This window comes from Cynocephalus volans, chromosome 2 (genome assembly GCF_027409185.1).
Source record: "Cynocephalus volans isolate mCynVol1 chromosome 2, mCynVol1.pri, whole genome shotgun sequence".
Taxonomy (NCBI): domain Eukaryota; kingdom Metazoa; phylum Chordata; class Mammalia; order Dermoptera; family Cynocephalidae; genus Cynocephalus; species Cynocephalus volans.
In genome coordinates this window covers 82144023-82162486 of record NC_084461.1, presented here as the reverse complement: position 1 = coordinate 82162486, position 18464 = coordinate 82144023, and the positions used below count along the sequence as shown (strand labels likewise).

Genomic DNA, 18464 nt, shown 5'->3' with positions numbered 1-18464 from the left:
GAGAGGCTTCATTACCTCTTTTATAACAGCTTTTGGGATAACTGGTCTAGTTTGCATAAGCAGCAGTGTGAATAGGCCTTTGTCCTCTTAGCTCTCTCTGTTCCTTTCTTCTCAATGGTCCCATGACCATCTTAGATATAAATGTGCTGGTAAATGTAGAAGCCCACAGTCTAGAATCACTGTGAAGGAAGAGCTACGTTAAAGTTAGGGGGCAGCACTCTCACCACTCCTATTCAACATAGTGTTGGAAGTACTAGCCAGAGCAATCAGAGAAGAGAAGGAAATAAAGGGCATCCAGATCGTAAAAGATGAAGTCAAACTGTCCCTGTTTGCAGATGACATGATCCTATATATGGAACAGCCTAAAACCTCTACAAAAAAACTCTTGGAGGTGATAAATGATTTCAGCACAGTAGCAGGATACAAAATCAACACACAAAAATCAGTAGCATTTCTATTCTCCAATAGTGAACATGCAGAACGAGAAATCAAGAAAGCCTGCCCATTTACAATAGCCACCAAAAAAATAAAATACTTAGGAATTGAGTTAACCAAGGAGGTGGAAAATCTCTATACTGAGAACTACAAACCACTGCTGAGAGAAATTAGAGAGGATACAAGAAGATGGAAAGATATCCCATGCTCTTGGATTGGAAGAATCAACATAGAGAAAATGTCCATACTACCCAAAGTGATATACAAATTCAATGCAATCCCCATCAAAATTCCAAAGACATTTTTCTCAGAAATGAAAAGAACTATACAGAAATTTATATGGAATAATAAAAGACCACGCATAGCCAAAGCAATGCTGAGCAAAAACAATAAAGCTGGAGGCATAACACTACCTGACTTTAAGCTATACTACAAAGCTATAATAACCAAAACAGTATGGTACTGGCATAAAAACAGACACACTGATCAATGGAATAGAATAGGGAATCCAGAAATCAACCCACACACTTACTGCCAGCTGATCTTTGACAAAGGCACTAAGCCTATTCAGTGGGGAAGGGACTGCCTCTTCAGCAAATGGTGCTGGGATAACTGGATATCCATATGCAGGAGAATGAAACTAGACCCTTACCTCTCACCATATACTAAAATCAACTCAAAATGGATTAAGGATTTAAATATACACCCTGAAACAATAAAACTTCTTAAAGAAAACATAGGAGAAACACTTCAGGAAATAGGACTGGGCACAGACTTCATGAATACGACCCCAAAAGCACGGGCAACCAAAGGAAAAATAAACAAATGGGATTATATCAAACTAAAAATCTTCTGCACAGCAAAAGAAACAATTAACAGAGTTAAAAGACAACCAACAGAGTGGGAGAAAATATTTGCAAAATATACATCTGACAAAGGATTAATATCCAGAATATATAAGGAACTCAAACAACTTTACAAGAAGAAAACAAGCAACCCAATTAAAAAATGGGCAAAAGAGCTAAGTAGGCATTTCTCTAAGGAAAATATACAAATGGCCAACAGACATATGAAAAAATGCTCAACATCACTCAGCATCCGGGAAATGCAAATCAAAACCACACTGAGATACTATCTCACCCCAGTTAGGATGGCTAAAATCCAAAAGACTCTGAACGATAAATGCTGGCGAGGTTGCGGAGAAAAAGGAACTCTCATACATTGTTGGTGGGACTGCAAAATGGTGCAGCCTCTATGGAAAATGGTATGGAGGTTCCTCAAACAATTGCAGATAGATCTACCATACGACCCAGCTATCCCCCTGCTGGGAATATACCCAGAGGAATGGAAATCATCAAGTCGAAGGTATACCTGTTCCCCAATGTTCATCGCAGCACTCTTTACAATAGCCAAGAGTTGGAACCAGCCCAAATGTCCATCATTAGATGAGTGGATACGGAAAATGTGGTACATCTACACAATGGAATACTACTCAGCTATAAAAACAAATGAAATACTGCCATTTGCAACAACATGGATGGACCTTGAGAGAATTATATTAAGTGAAACAAGTCAGGCACAGAAAGAGAAATACCACATGTTCTCACTGATTGGTGGGAGCTAAAAATTAATATATAAATTCACACACACACACACACACACAAAAAAAAAAACAACCGGGAGGTGGGGGAAGAAGATATAACAACTACAATTACTTGAAGTTGATACGACAAGCAAACAGAAAGGACATTGTTGCGGGGGACAGAGAGGGAGGGAGGTTTTGGTAAGGGGCAACAATAATCAACCACAATGTATATCAACAAAATAAAATTTTTTAAAAAAAGGGGGCAGTTCTCAAACCTGATGTAGACAATTGAGAGGGGCGTGGATATGTGCTTGTGTGCTCTAGGCCTTGACAAAAGGAAGTAGCATGAACTTCCTTTAAAATAAAGCAACCATAGGCCTCCCTCAGAGCTCCTTGCCATGAAGTCTGAGTCTCTGCTTGGGCAGCAGTCTATGAGAGGGTAGATGGGTGGAGCTGGGGATGGAATGTGAGCACCTGTTGGAGAACTGATGCTTGGTGTCCTAGAAGCGAGGACACTGACCTGCCGCTGAGGCTGGCTCCATAGTTCCTGCCTGCTGCGACATGCTTGGAAGCTAAAGAGGCACACAGTAGTTCCCGTCATGAGAATGGGGACATTTGAGGAGAAGTTGGTAGGAGTGGAGCCCAGCCATCTGGGATGTCTTATGCAGGGCTCTCCTTGTAAGCTACAGGAGCTCAACTCTTTCTGAATTAGCCTCCAAAGGAGAGTGTATTAGCCTACACCTGAAAAGACCCATGGTAGTCTGGATCTAAGGCCTCAAACAATGTTATCAGGTCTCTCTATCTCTGTCCTTCTTTCCTTCCTTCTCCCAGAATTTCTTGGCTTTGGGCATCTTCTCACTTAGGTAGGTTCTCTCTACATGGCACCCCTCGCAGCTCTTGGCATATGTCATCTTTACAGCTGTGCCTACTTGGTGGAAAGACAGTGCTGGGGAGACAGTCCCACTGAAGTGATTTGGATCCCCACTGTGGCCTGGGGTTCTTTAGCCAGGTCATGTGCATGTCTCTGGAGCCCAGGAGTGAGGGACATCCAACCCAAACACTGGGGACTGAGTGGGAAAGAAGCAGGTCCTTAAAGGCAAACCAAATTGCTATGGGCAGGCAAACATTTCCAGTGTCAACATGGAGTTTGTCAATAACCAGCCTTTGGGAAGATGAGTGATCAGCCTTCCAGAAAATCTGTCTGTGAGCTGTTGGGCTCAGTTACTGGCCTGGAGCACAGAAATCACTCCAGCCCCACAAGGGAGACTGTGTTTCTGTGTTTTTAATAAAAAATAGCATAGAGAATAGAATTTTAAAAAGTATATCAACTGGGTTCTTTATATATATATATATATATATATATATATATATATATATATATATATATATGCACACACACACGTATACCTTTTCTTCTTGAACGGATTATAATATCTGTAAAGCCATAGTAATGAGATGACTACTTTTAAAGTAAGCCATGGTACAAATGATAGCACCTGAGTTAACCCAAAGGCTATTACATTTAATAGTCCTATAATGATGGAAAATAACCTCTAAAACATACTTTATAGAGATAGATACGGATGCTTACTGTGTATAGATATGCAGAAGAAGTTAAGTATCGTCCTCTTCTTCTCTCAGAGCCTAGAATACAAGCAGTTCCTCAACAATACCCCACTTACAAGCAGCTTCATACAAATATGCTTTCATGGTGTTCACCCATCACTGCCTCAGTTTCTCCTACTGTTCCTACCATGACATGGGAAAAAAAATAGTGCTTTTAGAGGATCTGTGGTTTTAATACAAGGGAAGAGAAGAAATACTGCAAAAGAGGAATGGCCTAGGAGAGTTGGATTCTTTCTGCCTAATTTCTGGATAGAAAACTGTACATTTTGAGTAGGGATTGGGGTGGAGTGAATGAGCTCAATCTGTATAATTTGTGGCGGTGACCTGGGCCTGGATGGGTGCCACAGGACTTGGTATGAGGAGGTGATAAGAGGCTGGAAAATACTGGAGCTTTGAGTAGAGGTGCACAGGAAGGGAGATGGGAGATGCTAACTAAAGACTTTCTTTGATCCAGAACTTGGCTGCAAAATGAGTCTGAGTCTGGCAAGGGAATTGGAAACTGCCATGTTCTCCTCCTCTGCCCTCCTGTCCCTCATGATTTCCTGCTCCTAGAACTTGGGCTGGAGCTGCTAGTCCCACATTAGGCGGTCTCATCTGAAAAGCAGCCCCCATTAATGACATTGCTTCTCTGGGCAGATGAAGCCAGTAAACAGCTTTCTGATGAACTTCTGGACCCTCACCAGTTCAGGAAGTCAGGGGCTGCCTGCACTTTATAGATAACATTTTCATAATGCTTAGCCTTTCTACACTTGTAAAATTTCTCTTTGTCACTTCTTAAAGTGGAGGGTCTAAAGAAGAGTAACTTGTATAACTTCCTTTGCTTCATGTATGTCTTACACATAGTAAATACCCCACAAATGTGAGATCAAATTGAATAACTGATTTTCTATTAAATGAAGAAAAACTTAATTTTTAAATTATTAGGCAGAATAATAATAGGGATAGAAAACAGTGTATGACATAAATGAACTTCACCTTTCATTTTTTATATTTGAGGAATAATTTTGGTATTTTATTTTATAAAAGAATATCTCAATTGCTACAACTATGTTTACAGGGATTTTAGTTTTCAAGGTTAAATAGAGATCATCAGTTTCTCAAGTACAGATAATCTAACTTGATTCCTAATCTTTCTTAGCACACAACTTTCCACACAGTCCTCAGATTTTTGTGCTGATAACTGATTTAGTAGTTGTTGGTCCTTTGATATTATCTATATTTTAATTTTTATGTCTCATTTCCTTTCATTTCCTAACAATGGGTGTAATGTTTAAGAATAGGGATGCTTTTGGTATCTTTTTAAGGTTCCTACTTTACAGGAGGCACTGTGCTTGGAGCTGTGAGTAAGAGGTACCTACTTTCCTTAGCCATTGCACATCTGAAATAAACTATGGCTCTCAGAAGTCACCTGTGATTAACAAATGCATTTATGGATTGTAGACTTTATTTCCAAAAGCTATATTCCCTTAATTTAAGATCAGCTCTTGGAGGTAAATAAGTAGGGAAAGACTTAGTGAGGACTGACTCATAGCAGATGCTTTGATGCTCTGACCAGGTCCTCTCATCTGGGGAGGCACCCATCCCCTGGCTGCCGGGGCATAGACTGTGAGGGCTTCACAGCTGTGCTCCTACTGGACATTGTCCTTGGCCTCAGGAAATTGCCTCCCCCAAAGATGTGTCCTTCCAAGGGGCCGGTAACTGGTTGATGAAGGGCTATAAAAGCAAGCCTTCTTGCCTTATTTTGGGGCAACTCCGCAGTCTCAGCTCCAGGGCTCCCTGTAGGATTGGAGGTGGCCTCAGTGGACACCACACTATGGGTCACCTTGTCCCTCTGCCCAATCCTGCTGTCTCACTTTCTTATGGGTGTATCTTCTGGGGCATCCCACTCCACCCCAATAAACTGGCTGCATGCAGCTCTCCATTGAAGAAGATTTGCAAGGAACTTTGCCTGACTGACACCAATGTTGAATTTCCTGAAGTGATCTATTAAGTTTTAGGAAGAAACAATCAGATGTCATGGAAATAATGGCAACAATTTTGATGGGGGAGTGGGTGACAGATGGAGATTTTGAGGACAATCAAGGGAAATTTTGCTGGTAGGGTTACACCCAGGCTTAAAATAACATTTGTGGGAGAATGAAGAAACACAGGTGTGCAAGAGAAGATGAGCATTAGGTGGCACCAGAGGGCAGTGAAATTAAATGGAGATTGCGAATACTACAAAAAATCATTTAGTATACAAAAAAATTAGGTTTTTTAATAATAATATTTTTAAAAATGCTGATGTGAGAGGAATCTTTTTTCAGCTACAGAGTCACATTGTGGTCTGGAGATGCAAGTGTGTGGAAAATTAGTATAAAAGTGCCTATTATTTCATATACTATCTCACTGCAAGGATCAGAAATGGTCTCTAGCTGTTAAATGTAAGAATTCTGTCAATTAAGGGGATGATTGGTGTTCCTTTACTATGTATCAGGGTACAAGGTAGTTAAATGACTTTCCTAATAGTACATTTGTCTGGTGCACGTCAGCTACTCATATATTTATTGAATGAATGCATGAATCGATGAGTAAGGCTGGGAGTTGAATGCAAATTCTGAATATTTTCCTTACTATCTAGAGGGATGTAATTGACCTCAGAAAAGTTTCTGATGGAACTTCAGCTGCTTTGGGTTAGCTGTCGTAGGTAAATGTGTAAATGTTTTAAAAAAGCATGAACTCCTAGAAATCTATTGTAAAGATATAATCAAAGGTGTGAACCAAAAATATATGTAGAATTGTTCATCACTCTGTTATTTTTAATGGAAAAATTGGAAATGGCTCAAAATCCAACAATAGGGAAATGCTTAAACAATTAGAATAAATAGTTTGAATGTTTTAAAAATATTTGATATGCATTTTTAAAGAAACTTTATCTTTGAGAGTAGTTTTAAGTTTAGGAGAAAAATAAATAACAAAGATAGTACAGAGATTTTCCATATACTCTACACTCAGTTTCCCCTATTAATATCTTACAGTCCTAGGTTACATTTGTTAAAATTAATGAACCAACATGAATTCATTATTTTTAACTTAAAGTCCATATTTTATTCACATCTCTTTAGTTTTTGCATAGTGTTCCTTTTCTGTTCCAGGATGCTTTCTAAGATACTACATTACCTTCAGTCATGTCTCCTTAAGCTCCTGTTGGCTGTGACAGTTTCTCAGACTTTCCTTGTTTTTGATGACCTTGATAGATTTGAGGAGTTCTAATCAGATGTTTTGTCGAATGTTTCTCAGTTGGGATGTGTCTGATGTTTTTCTCATGATTAGACTGGAATTACGGGTTTTAGAGAGGAAGACCACAAAGGTAAAATGCCATTTTAACATATACATAGCATATACATTTTAACATATCATATCAAGGGTACATACAATCAGCACGATTTGTCACTGTTGATGTTAACCTTGATCACATGGCTGAGGTAGCATTTGTCAGGTTTCTCTACTATAAAGTTATTCAGCATTCATCCCCACCCCCAGCCCACCCCCTTTCCCATATTATAGTCTTTGGAAGGAAGTCTCTATGCACAGTTTACACTTACAGGTGGGAAGTTATGTTCTACCTCTTTGAGGGTGGAGTATTTACATACATTATTTGGAATTCAGCACAGAATTGTCTATTCTCCCCCATTATTTATTTATTCAAATATGTATTTATTTCAGTACAGACTCACGAATATTTATTTTATACTTTGAGTTATAACCCAATACTACTATATTTATTTCTTGGCTCAGATTATTCCAGCTTTGGCCATTGGGAACTCTTTCATTTGGTCCCTGTGTCCCTTTGACATTCTCCCATTACTCTCTGTGTGTGTGTGTGTGTGTGTTTTCTTGAACACTTCCTTACCTTCTTACTGTAAGATGCTCCAGCTACATCTTGTGTATTTCCCACCCTAGTCCTAGAAATGTCAGTTTTTCCAAGGATCCCTGGTTCCTTTTATCGGAGAATGTTATTAAAAATCAAGATCTGGGCACTAGGTGTGCTCATTGCTGTTGGGGAGCATTTTTAATGGCATAGAACAATGTTTATTATAATCTGGAATTTAAAAAACAAAACTGGGTATGAATTGTGTGTACGTATAGTCTATAAATAAGGTTCATAGAAAAATAAAGAAAAAATATCAGAATGTAAACAGTTCATTTATCAAAGGGTTGTGAGATTTTTGGTTTTTTTTACAAATGCTTTGTGTTTTTTTCCGAGTTCTGGATCATGAATCATATACCTTGTGGTTGGAAAAAAGAAACAGTAGCAAATGTTTTTTAAAAATATTAAAATTCTTTTAAAAAGGTAAAACAAAACAGATCTTGTTAATTTTACTCATCTCCTCAGACTGTATTTATAGTAATCATTAAGTTCCTGTGTCCCACAAGCTCTCATCGTATACACAAGGAATTGAGCCAGAAACAGTTATCAACATCTGTTTTGAGGAGAGTTTGAGGACATAATGTAATAACAGAAATTTCCCGGCAAACCACAATATTGTTAAATGTCCTTACCAGTGTTGAAATGATTCAAGAACATCATTATTTCTTTCACCGGGGTTTCCTAGACTTCAGCCACTCATATCTACCCACCACCTGTACAAGATCTATGTAATGGTTTTCTCTAATTCGGCTTTCAAAAAACTTAAATACATATTTCAGAAAAACTCTTTTACTGTTTTAAGTAAAAGTCCATGTCATGAATAGAATGTAAACATAAAATAAAGTAGAACAAAACAATGTTACTGAAGTTAAAACATGAAGTACAAGATGTCCTGAAGTAGAATTGACATGTAAATATGATCTAAAACGTCCTGCATGGTTTTGGATTCTACTTCACCACCTCATCTTGCATTTTCTTGCTCCATCCAACTAAGCCACACTGTTTTTACTGCAGAGCTTTTATTGGTCATAACCCTCCTACTCATCCTTTGGGAAGCTGTTCCCAGCCTTCCTGACTTGGTCAAACCCCCAGTTAGTTTTCTCCTTTCCATGCCTCTGTTTTTGTTGTGCTGTTCCCAATGGCAGTGTTATCATAGTGAGCTTATTGACTGTCCATCTCTCTCACTACTTTTCATCCACAAGGATATGGATCTTACTCACTGTTAAATTCCCAGCATGTAACATAGTATTGGTCTATAATGGGGACTCACTAAATACTGGAATAAATGAATAAATGACCGTAACCCTCCTCGGGGTTTTGACATTATAAATGAGAGAATTCCAATTATTCTTTTTTTTTTTTTTTTTTTTTTTGTCGTTTTTTCGTGACCGGCACTCAGCCAGTGAGTGCACTGGTCAGTCCTATATAGGATCCGAACCCGCGGCTGGAGCGTTGCCGCGCTCCCAGCGCAGCACTCTACCAAGTGCGCCACGGGCTCGGCCCCCAATTATTCTTTTTGAATGTAATATTTTTTCTCTCTACTTTGTTTCTGTTTCCCTCCCAAGCCATGTTGAATGTAAGCAGTACTGAGCGATAAGAGGTAATAATGAAAGATCATAAGGTGTAGGATTAAGCACTCAGCTCCTCTTGGATAATGCCATTCCAGTTATTTCCCAAATTCATTACTCTAACTTTCACATAAAATACCTGTAATCTGGAAAAGCTATAGTTTCAACACATGAAATATATGCATAACTGTTAAATTAGAAAAAAAGTTTAGCTATGTATCCCCTAAAATGATGTTTCATCCCTAAAGTGGTCACACTGACTTTTGTGATTTGAGTGGTGAAAGAAGGTTGAAAAAGCCTGTTTTTAAAGAAGTTATTTACTTATTTATTGTATTACTAGAGAAAATACTTCATTACCATCACAGATAATGGTGTGCAGGTCTCTTTCTCTCTCTCTTTTTAGCCATGTATCTGAAAAGTTACATTAGTCAGGGTCTACCCAGGAAAACATAAAAAATTCTGAATATTCAAAGCAGAGGGAATATAATGCAGGGAATTGGTTACACAGGTGTGGAAGAGCTTAGACGCCAAAAAGGAGGCTTTGAGACAGCCCAGAGTTTGGCAAGCGCAGGAAGTCACTGTGACTCCTGAGCTGGAGGGACAGAGGAAGTAATGTAATTGGAGCCCAGCCCTTGAGGTCACCCAGCAAAGCAGCTACCAGACACTCTGGCTTCTCTCTTCCAACCCCTCTCCCACTGGTTGAACGCAGTAGGATGCCAGCTGACTTCCTGCCATCAGAGTTAGAGATGAGCAAGGGGAAGGCCAGGAGTGGATCTGCCACCCACAAGCCCTGAACCAGCACGGATACTGTGTCATGGCCTCTGCCAGGTGGAGGGGAACCTTCTTACCTTCTGCCAGTGCCTCTTCACCTGCTCGAAAAGAAATCCTTTTCATTTTCCTTCCTTTTTTCTTTTTTCCCTCCTTCTCTCCTTTCTCCCTCCCTCTTGTTCTTCCTTCCTGCTTTCCTTTTCCAAGAAATACCAAATAACAAATCAAAGAAGAAAGCAAAGGGGGAAATATGTAACATGATTCAAACTAGGGTTCTCCTCATTTAACTGCCACACAGCAGGACTTTGAATTTTTCAAACAGAGTTCCATTAAGTACCCCGTTAGCCTTTTATTAAACAGCATCTGATGTTTCTGATTTGGTGTCATTGCCCTGAGCTGAAGGTGAACCACTTTCTCTTGTGCTGATGGATGACTAAACTTCTGCCTGGGTCAGAGTGGGGATGCACAGATTGCTTAGGTAGGGCAGTGACTTCATGACTTTTCTGGAAGAATTCTTGAGAAGTTCCAGGGCCTGATCCTTAAAGACAGGGTACAGTTAGATGTTCCATTGGGAATTAGCTTAAGCCTTTAATTCCTGGTTCTCTGGCCCTCTGCTTTTTAAGTAGTATCTAACCTTTGTTCCCTATACTCCTGTTTAAAATAGAAAACAAGAATCACAACCCTCTAATTTTAAGTTTTCTAAGGAAAGGATTAACATGGCCCTTCTCAGTTGTCCTCAGTGTACCTTTCCAGCCTCAGACTCCAGGCCTGTAACCTTCCCATTACTTATAGGGTAGGGGAGCTATCAGTGCACAGGGGTACCTGCCTGGCATCACAGTTCTGCTCAGTTTATCCCCTCTCTGTTCTGGGTAGAAAGTTTTTTGCTCTGTTTCCCTCCCAGTCCTATTATATGGTCAGGAAATGACAGGATGGATTCTAAGAATGACTGCTACTCTCTTTAAATTATCCAAATCCTATCAATTCTTTAAAATCTACTTAAATTCTAATTTCTCAAAATTTCTTTGGCTATATTCTATTATCCATCCTTTACGGAAGACTGGTTCTGTTTCAGGCACTGTGATAGTACTGGGAATACAAATATTCATAAGATATGGTTGCTGTTCTTGAAGAGTTTACAGTGGAGAGGAAGGTATTTGTTCACCTTTGGAAATATCTTTGCAGGAAACCAGAGCTTCTAATTCGTATGATCTCCTGCAATTCCTATTATTTTGAAATAGAACAGTGGCTTTCAAACTTCTATGGCTATGCCCATATTAATAAATAGATTTTACATCAGATTCTGTACACATATCCACATAACACACATGTGCTTAAAAAAAAAACAGTTTCAAGAAACTTATTATGATAACCTCTGATATATTTAATTTTATTTTTTTATAAAGTTGCTGGGTTTTGCCCATTTTATTGATTTCATGACACTTGAGTTGTAACTCACACAAAAAAGCTGGAATTAATAGAATTTGTAACTGTTATACAAATTAGTACAACAGTGTTCCCAGAAGCTAATTGACTTGGCCAAATCACTGAGCTAGTGAGTGAAAGTGTCATAACTGGAGCCACATCCAAAGTTCTCTCTCCTGCCTCTAGGATATCTGCATAGTACTTAACTTGGCAATTAATATATGCGGTGGTTTTTGAAACTTTTTTATTGTCTTGTACTCACTAATTTTTTTTGACTATTACTTTGTCTTTTCTCATTATATTTTGAGCATCTTGACAAGTTTCCATGTCTACATTTCATTATAGCCTGTAGAGCTAGAGCTGCGTCTGGTGCTCACAAACCCCTTGAGCCCATTCATGAACCCTTCACATGCAGGTCTATGAGCTATATAACCGGCAAAAAGGTCCTTGGAGCCTCGGTTGAAGTAGGAACAGTCTTTATTCAGCACACACACATGTCTGAGAGCTAAGCAGTCCACAGAGAAACTCAGAAACTCAACTGCTACTGGCAAAGTCCAAAGAAAAACTGAAACTGAGCAGCTGCCAGCAGAGTAAACGTGCTCTATTTTTAGATGCTAGCTCTGCTGGCCAGCTCTGTTTCACAAACTGCAGAACACACAATAGCTACAAAACATTGCCCCCTTAAACTTTTCAAAAAGCATCAATGATTTCACCATTTTTTCACCCAAGCTTCACCATAAAGTTTATGTTCATTCTTGCTTCAATTTTAGCCAAGTTCGTGTTTCTCTGATAGGAGCTCTTTTCAAACTGATGTCTTATCTTTCCTAGCTCCTCAAACTAGATCCTGTTCATATGTGTTATAACAAGTTAGTGCAAGTTTATTTTGGTACAAAATACTTGCAATCATGCAATTTTTTCATAATATGCATTTCCACAAGCTTTTTGAAGATTCCACATATGTAAGGGCAAATACAAATGAAAAATTAGAGGCTTAATTCTCCTTAAAAATAAGGGAGGAGACTTCTACACCTTCATTCTTCTTAGAGCATTTATTTTAGAAAAGCTATAATTGTAAATTCTTTCTCTGTCTCTTTGAAATGTATGTAAATCTTTTAAAAAACTAAATAAGACTCTTTCCAGCTCCATGACCCATGGATGTCTTTCTCAAGAACCAAAGAACCATCTTTTTGAAATGTACTGAAGGAAGATAGCCATTTGGTGAAAGAGCAGCTAGATGAGTAAATAATGTGATGATGAAGGAGTTAATGACCGAGAACTTCCAGACAGGGAGATCAAGGATGACTTAATTGTTTTTACATGTCATTTTTATTTAGATAGCTGTGTATTCTTCAATGAAAGAAATGCACACATGTTTATGATATTGCTTTTATTCCTAATCGGTTCTTTTTTAGAAAAAGAATGCCTATCACAATATTTCCCTATCTTGCATTCTTAAGTTTAAAAGTATGAATTTAGAAGATTGAGGGAACAGACATTTATTAAATGCTTTTTGCCTACAGGCATTGTGCTAGGGTCTCTCTATTCTATTGTAATTCATTTGGTCTTTTTGACAGACAGTCTTAATAAAGTGAAGTCATTAATTTCTTGTTCTTACTAATGAAAAAATTGAGGCTCAGATATGCAGATAAATTGCCCTATAGGAGTAAATATTTCCTAAGTGCTTATAATGAGCCAAGCATTATTCCAAATACTTACATATAGTCACCCATTCTAAGGTAGGTATGATTATTATCCCCATCTGTCAGATGAAGAAGTAGAAGCACAGAGAAGTATAGTAAATTCCCCATCTTGCAATCATTACAGCCATCTTTTCCTTTAAATCCTTTAACATGTTTATAATAGCTGCTTTGCAATCTTTGTCTGCTAATTCCAACACCTGGGTCATTTCATGGTTGGTTTCTATTGACTATCTCTTTTTGTCACATTTTACTCTTTCTTCATGTGTCTAGTAATTTTATTTTTTATTGTATGATGTACATTGTGGATGATGTATTGTATGCAGTCTATATACATATCCTTTTCTACTACAGATCATGGTTTTTAGTTCCAATCCATGGTGTCTCAACTGACTGCCCAATGTTTTCTGTAAGATATCTTTACTCTGGTTGCATCAGAACTCCATCTTTTACCTCTTACAACCTTTGTTATCTCTGTTTAGCTCTCAGCTCTGCATCAGGAAGTCTCTGATAGGCCTTCACATTTGCATCCCTGCTCTTGGCCAAGGACCCATCATAAATTCTCGTAATGACTTCTGTTCCACTTTCTCCTCAACTTGTGAATCTTCGGACTCTATTCTCTCTGACCCCTCAGTTTACTAAGATCTCTGCTCCTCTTGGTATCTATCACCCTATGCTGCCCCAGAAAAGTCCAATCCTAGACTCACCTCATATGTTTTCCTTTTTCCCCAAACCACAGATATATGCCATCTATTGTTCTGGGACTGAAAACAGTGACCTCCTATATTTTTCTCATTTTATAGTTATTTTTTCCTTTTTCTGTTTTAAACCAGTTTCATCTTTTATTATCATTGGGGATTTTCTGTGAATTTCATTTATCCATTACTTTCACAGTCTGTCATTACCACATAATCAAGAGATAAATATCTAACAAACCAAATTTTCCTCGTACTCATAATCAAAATGGGAAGCCAAGGTCCTGATATGATATTTCTATGTGTCCCTCCTAGTGCTGAGGTTCATATTGTTTATTGATTCACAAGTACTTAAAGGTGGAAATTATAATTTTGACAGAAACTTTAATGACTTCTTTGTGGGAGTGGCATTTATAAGCAACTAGTTTTTTAAAAACAAGCTATTGCAGCATAGTTGTGACAATAAAGTTCACATTTTAAAAGTGTACAGTTTGGTGAGTTTTGAAATATATTCATCCCTGTAAAATTATCATCACGTCAGGATAACAGATATTTCCATGGCTACAGAAAGTTTCCTTGTGCACCTTTTTCATCCTTCCCTCTCTGTAGCCCTTTCCCTAGGCTACCACTGATCTGATTTATGTCACCATAGATTTAATTTTCATTTCCTAGAATTTTATATAAGTGAGATTATAAAGTGTATGTATATATATATTATTAGGGGATCTGGGTTTTTTCATTCAGTAGAGTGATTTTAGGATTTATTCATGGTATTAATAGTTCACTCTTTTTTATTGCTGACTAGTATTCCATCATGGAAATACTTCAATTCATTCATTCATTCACTTGTTAATGAATATCTGGGTTGTTTCCATTTTTGTGCTATTAAAAATAAGGCCAGAAATGTAAAATGTATTATTGTTTCCCTCAGAACCTTTTCTTATTGATTTTCACAATATATGGCACTTCGGAGACTCTTGTGGAAAAACTGGCTTTTAAAAGATTCCAACCACTAGAAAATTTCCAGAATCCCAATTAATCTCTAGATGAATGAGTTTGCGGTGTACTTTTCCTCTTGTTCTTCCTTTCTCTTTTTTCAGTAGTGCCTCACCAGAAATGAGTGGAAAACAAAAAAAGGGGGGGTGGGGGTAAAATGGCAGAGCCACCTAAAATGGCGTTGGCCATGCTACTCTGTTTATTCCCCCATTTATTTTAGCAAGCGACTTGTACAGAAGCAGATAAGGGGGAAGGTTGAAGAATAATAAAATACATTAGGAAAATCTAGTTTTTGTTGGTTAGAAGATTAATCTATTCATTTCTTAGTTGATAATTGCCTCAAGGTTGTGAGTTTTAAATGAATATGGGCCACTTCATTTGAATGAAATGATTATAAACATTTCTCTGAGGACTGTTTTTCTTCTCACTAAGCCTTTGAGTAGGCATTTTGATTCATAAAGGTGTTGATGTTCATTAAATTCTATATTCAGTTTATATTTTTATTTTCTCTGCCTATTTTCACTCAGTGAGAGACTATGGTTCAGTGTTTCCTTTTTTGGTAAGTATATAACTTTCTAGCTTTTCAGACTATTTTGCTTTACAGAGTTGTGCTTTAAATCTCCCCCAAAAGGGAGAGTGACTCATTTCTATACAGCAGCATGTAGGTGTTTGATGAATGTTGCTACCAGGTAGAAATAGACTGTAATGCCAGTGTAAATAGAGTCTTACAGCTACTAAAATCTGAAAGATTTCCATTTTCTTAGGAATTTAAATTTGGGGAAAATAATGTCAGAATTTGGTGAGCTCTATGTTCTGAGGGAGAACTTTGGGCAAATTTAAATGTTGTATAAATGTTATGAAATTGCTGATAGCCTAATGCAAGAATGATTTGCTCTTTGAAATGCTTTTCTCCCGTAAAATATTGACTTGAGACTGTAGAAGTTTGAGCAGTATAATACCCCAGCTGTAGTACAGGCCTAATATGTGTGATTAGCTAGACCAATTCTTAAGATTTCTGACTGTTATGAATTCCCAGAAATCTCCAAGTCTATGTGTTCTTTAGACTGCTGCAGTATAAAGAAATGAGGAAGCAAGTTGTATAATTATCTCCCTCTGCAGACTTCTTAATGTTCTAAAAATAATGACATTACCCTAATTTTGGAGACCATGAGAAGTTGAGTTGCAAATACCACACTGTCCTGCAAAGCAGCTTTCATAGGGAGACGTGGGAATGATCTTTACTTTGTGCAAAGGCTGTCAGTGTTTTTAAGAACAATAGGGCTCATTAAATATGAAGGATAATAATATATAGAAGATACATGGCTAATTAAAAATTTATTTTTCTAATGAAGCCAGATTCTAGTAGTTATGGCACTGCCTGGAGCTGAACCTTATATTTAGTATGTACTTAATAAAATTTTATAGAAATGAATGAATTAAAAACTGAAAGTTAGTACTGTTAAATTTAAAATTTTTCCTTGAGGTGTGATTGTAAAACAATCTATGTGTTACACTTTGCAATTCATGGAGAAGATATAACCACTCTGATATTTTAAACTTTTACATTTGTATTATTTAATTTTGATCATTGTTTTCATGTGCAATATTATATTATAGAATCTCCTTGGGTTTGTGAAACCTGATCAAGAATCTGTATTTAAGGACAAAGTGCCCAAAAATTGGAATATCAGTTGGTTTAGAATAAAATATGATAAAATATAGTTTATGCTATAAATATTTGTTTCATTATCATTTATTTATACTATAAATATTTTCATATTTTATTTATTATTTATCATATTTTAGAATTGTTTTCTAAATGTTTTCTAGTGTGTGGTCTCTCAAAATGAAGAAAGGTCTCTCAAAATGAAGAAAGGGGAGTGTGTGTGTGTGTGTGTGTGTGTGTTAGTAGACAACAAAGGAAATATGAGGATTTAACTGGTCAGAATGTAAGCTACAAGTATGAAAAGTAATGTGGGTGATAAAAGTACGATGAGAGAGTCTAAAGGTAGAGGGTTATTTTGATTACACTCAAAATAGCAGGCTGTTAAGTCTTCAATGTGCATGACTGGGTTTGAATCTGCCTAGTTATATCCTCATATAGCTAACAAAGATCTCACAAAAATAAGCCAGTACTGATGTGATAGATCAGTTTGTTGAATTTTTTTTTAAAGTTTATTGAGTATTCACTATTTGTCAAACACTATCCTAGGCTAATAATTTACAGAGTCTGTCCTCAAAAGGTCCAGATGATGGTGGGGAATACAGAGAAGTAGATCAAAAATTACCGTCAGGAGCTTAGGTATGCACCAAAGTCCAGCCTTGGCCTCACTGTTCAGCCCAAAACTTCTCTCAGGTCTCAGCCTTAGAAGTTCATGTGCAAATGCCCACCTTACCATTGTTTCTGCCATCCCTGAACTCATGTGTGAACATCAGGTTAGCATCATATCTAACCTATACAGCCGCATCTCCTATGTATGTAAGGCATGATGTCCAAACTTAATGCCTGAATGTTAACTTTTAAATGTGAGTAAACATTGTGGGTATAACTAAAAAATACTCTTGTCTTCTTTTGATGTTGAATGTTGAATTCCAAAAAATTAAACAGAGGAATAGATGAATAAATAGTACAAATACTAAGAGATTCTGCTTTTGCTGGATAACTTTATGAAGAACGTTATGTTTTCAATAAATGAATGTTTATAAAAAATTATAATATTTATATATAAATAAATATATACATTATAAAATTTTAAATGCCAATACATGGAGGAAGATTACAGATGTGATCATATTATATTTCTGATCTTTGTAGCATTCTTAACTTTGTAGAAAACTTTATGACTTGCAATTTCATGAGGAAGAAAAATGGCATAATAATGTGTAATAATATCCATGAGAAATCTTCTTCAATCAGACGTAATAAATAACATACCAAGAGTAAAGAAGACAATGTCAGAAAAAGTGATGTATCCCAAAATATCAGCCAATATCTGTTGTGAGTGAGCATGTGGTAAAGCAAATGTGTAGCATGGGCACCACAAGAGAAATCTAGTGACTGCCAGGGCTGAGGAAAAATTTTGAAATGATTTTTAAATGAAACTGTTATAATTCTAATATGAATTAACATATCTGGTAAAGTTTCATAGTTATTTTTACAGTCCATACATTCATTCTGTTATGGTGAAATCAACTTCAACCTCAGCTTTGGTTAAATGTGGATTTTAGAACTCCGCCTCTACTAGGTAGAGGTGCACACAGGGTAATAGGAACAAATAAAGGAAAGGTCATTAACTCAGTTTGGGCTCGGGAAAGGTTTCCTGAGTTGTCCCAGAAGATGAGTGGGAGTTCACAAGATAAGGAAGGGGTATAGTGAGTACAGAGAAGGGCGATGGACCACCCGAGGTTCCGTTTTACTAGGGCATGGAGTATGAGGCTGGGATTGTGGATGGTGCGGCTGGAGAGGAACTGGATCATGGGAGATTTCTCACCAGGTTAATAGTTTAGACTTTCTCTTCTGAAGAGTTTTAAGGAGAGGAGTGACTTGCTCAAATTTGCATCATTCAGTGGTTGTTTGAGCAGCAACAAATTAGACATTAGATTTGACAGAGGCAAGACCATTTGGGGAGTTACTGGAAGAGTGAAGGGACCAGATGAAGAAAACCAGACCGAGTACTGGTAGAGTTGAGAAACGTTTCTGAATTGAAGCCAGTCAGGTTGCTGATGTCCAGATTTGAGGAGAGAGGGAGTTCTCGGGAACTG

The 18464-nt window shown here is 37.4% G+C and overlaps 1 protein-coding gene across 4 annotated transcripts in view; it reads left to right on the top strand.

Annotated features, from left to right (window-relative positions):
- Nucleotides 1–18464, top strand: part of MCTP1 (multiple C2 and transmembrane domain containing 1) — a 536345-nt gene that overhangs the window by 17309 nt on the left and 500572 nt on the right. The gene's annotated exons all lie outside the window — the stretch shown is intronic.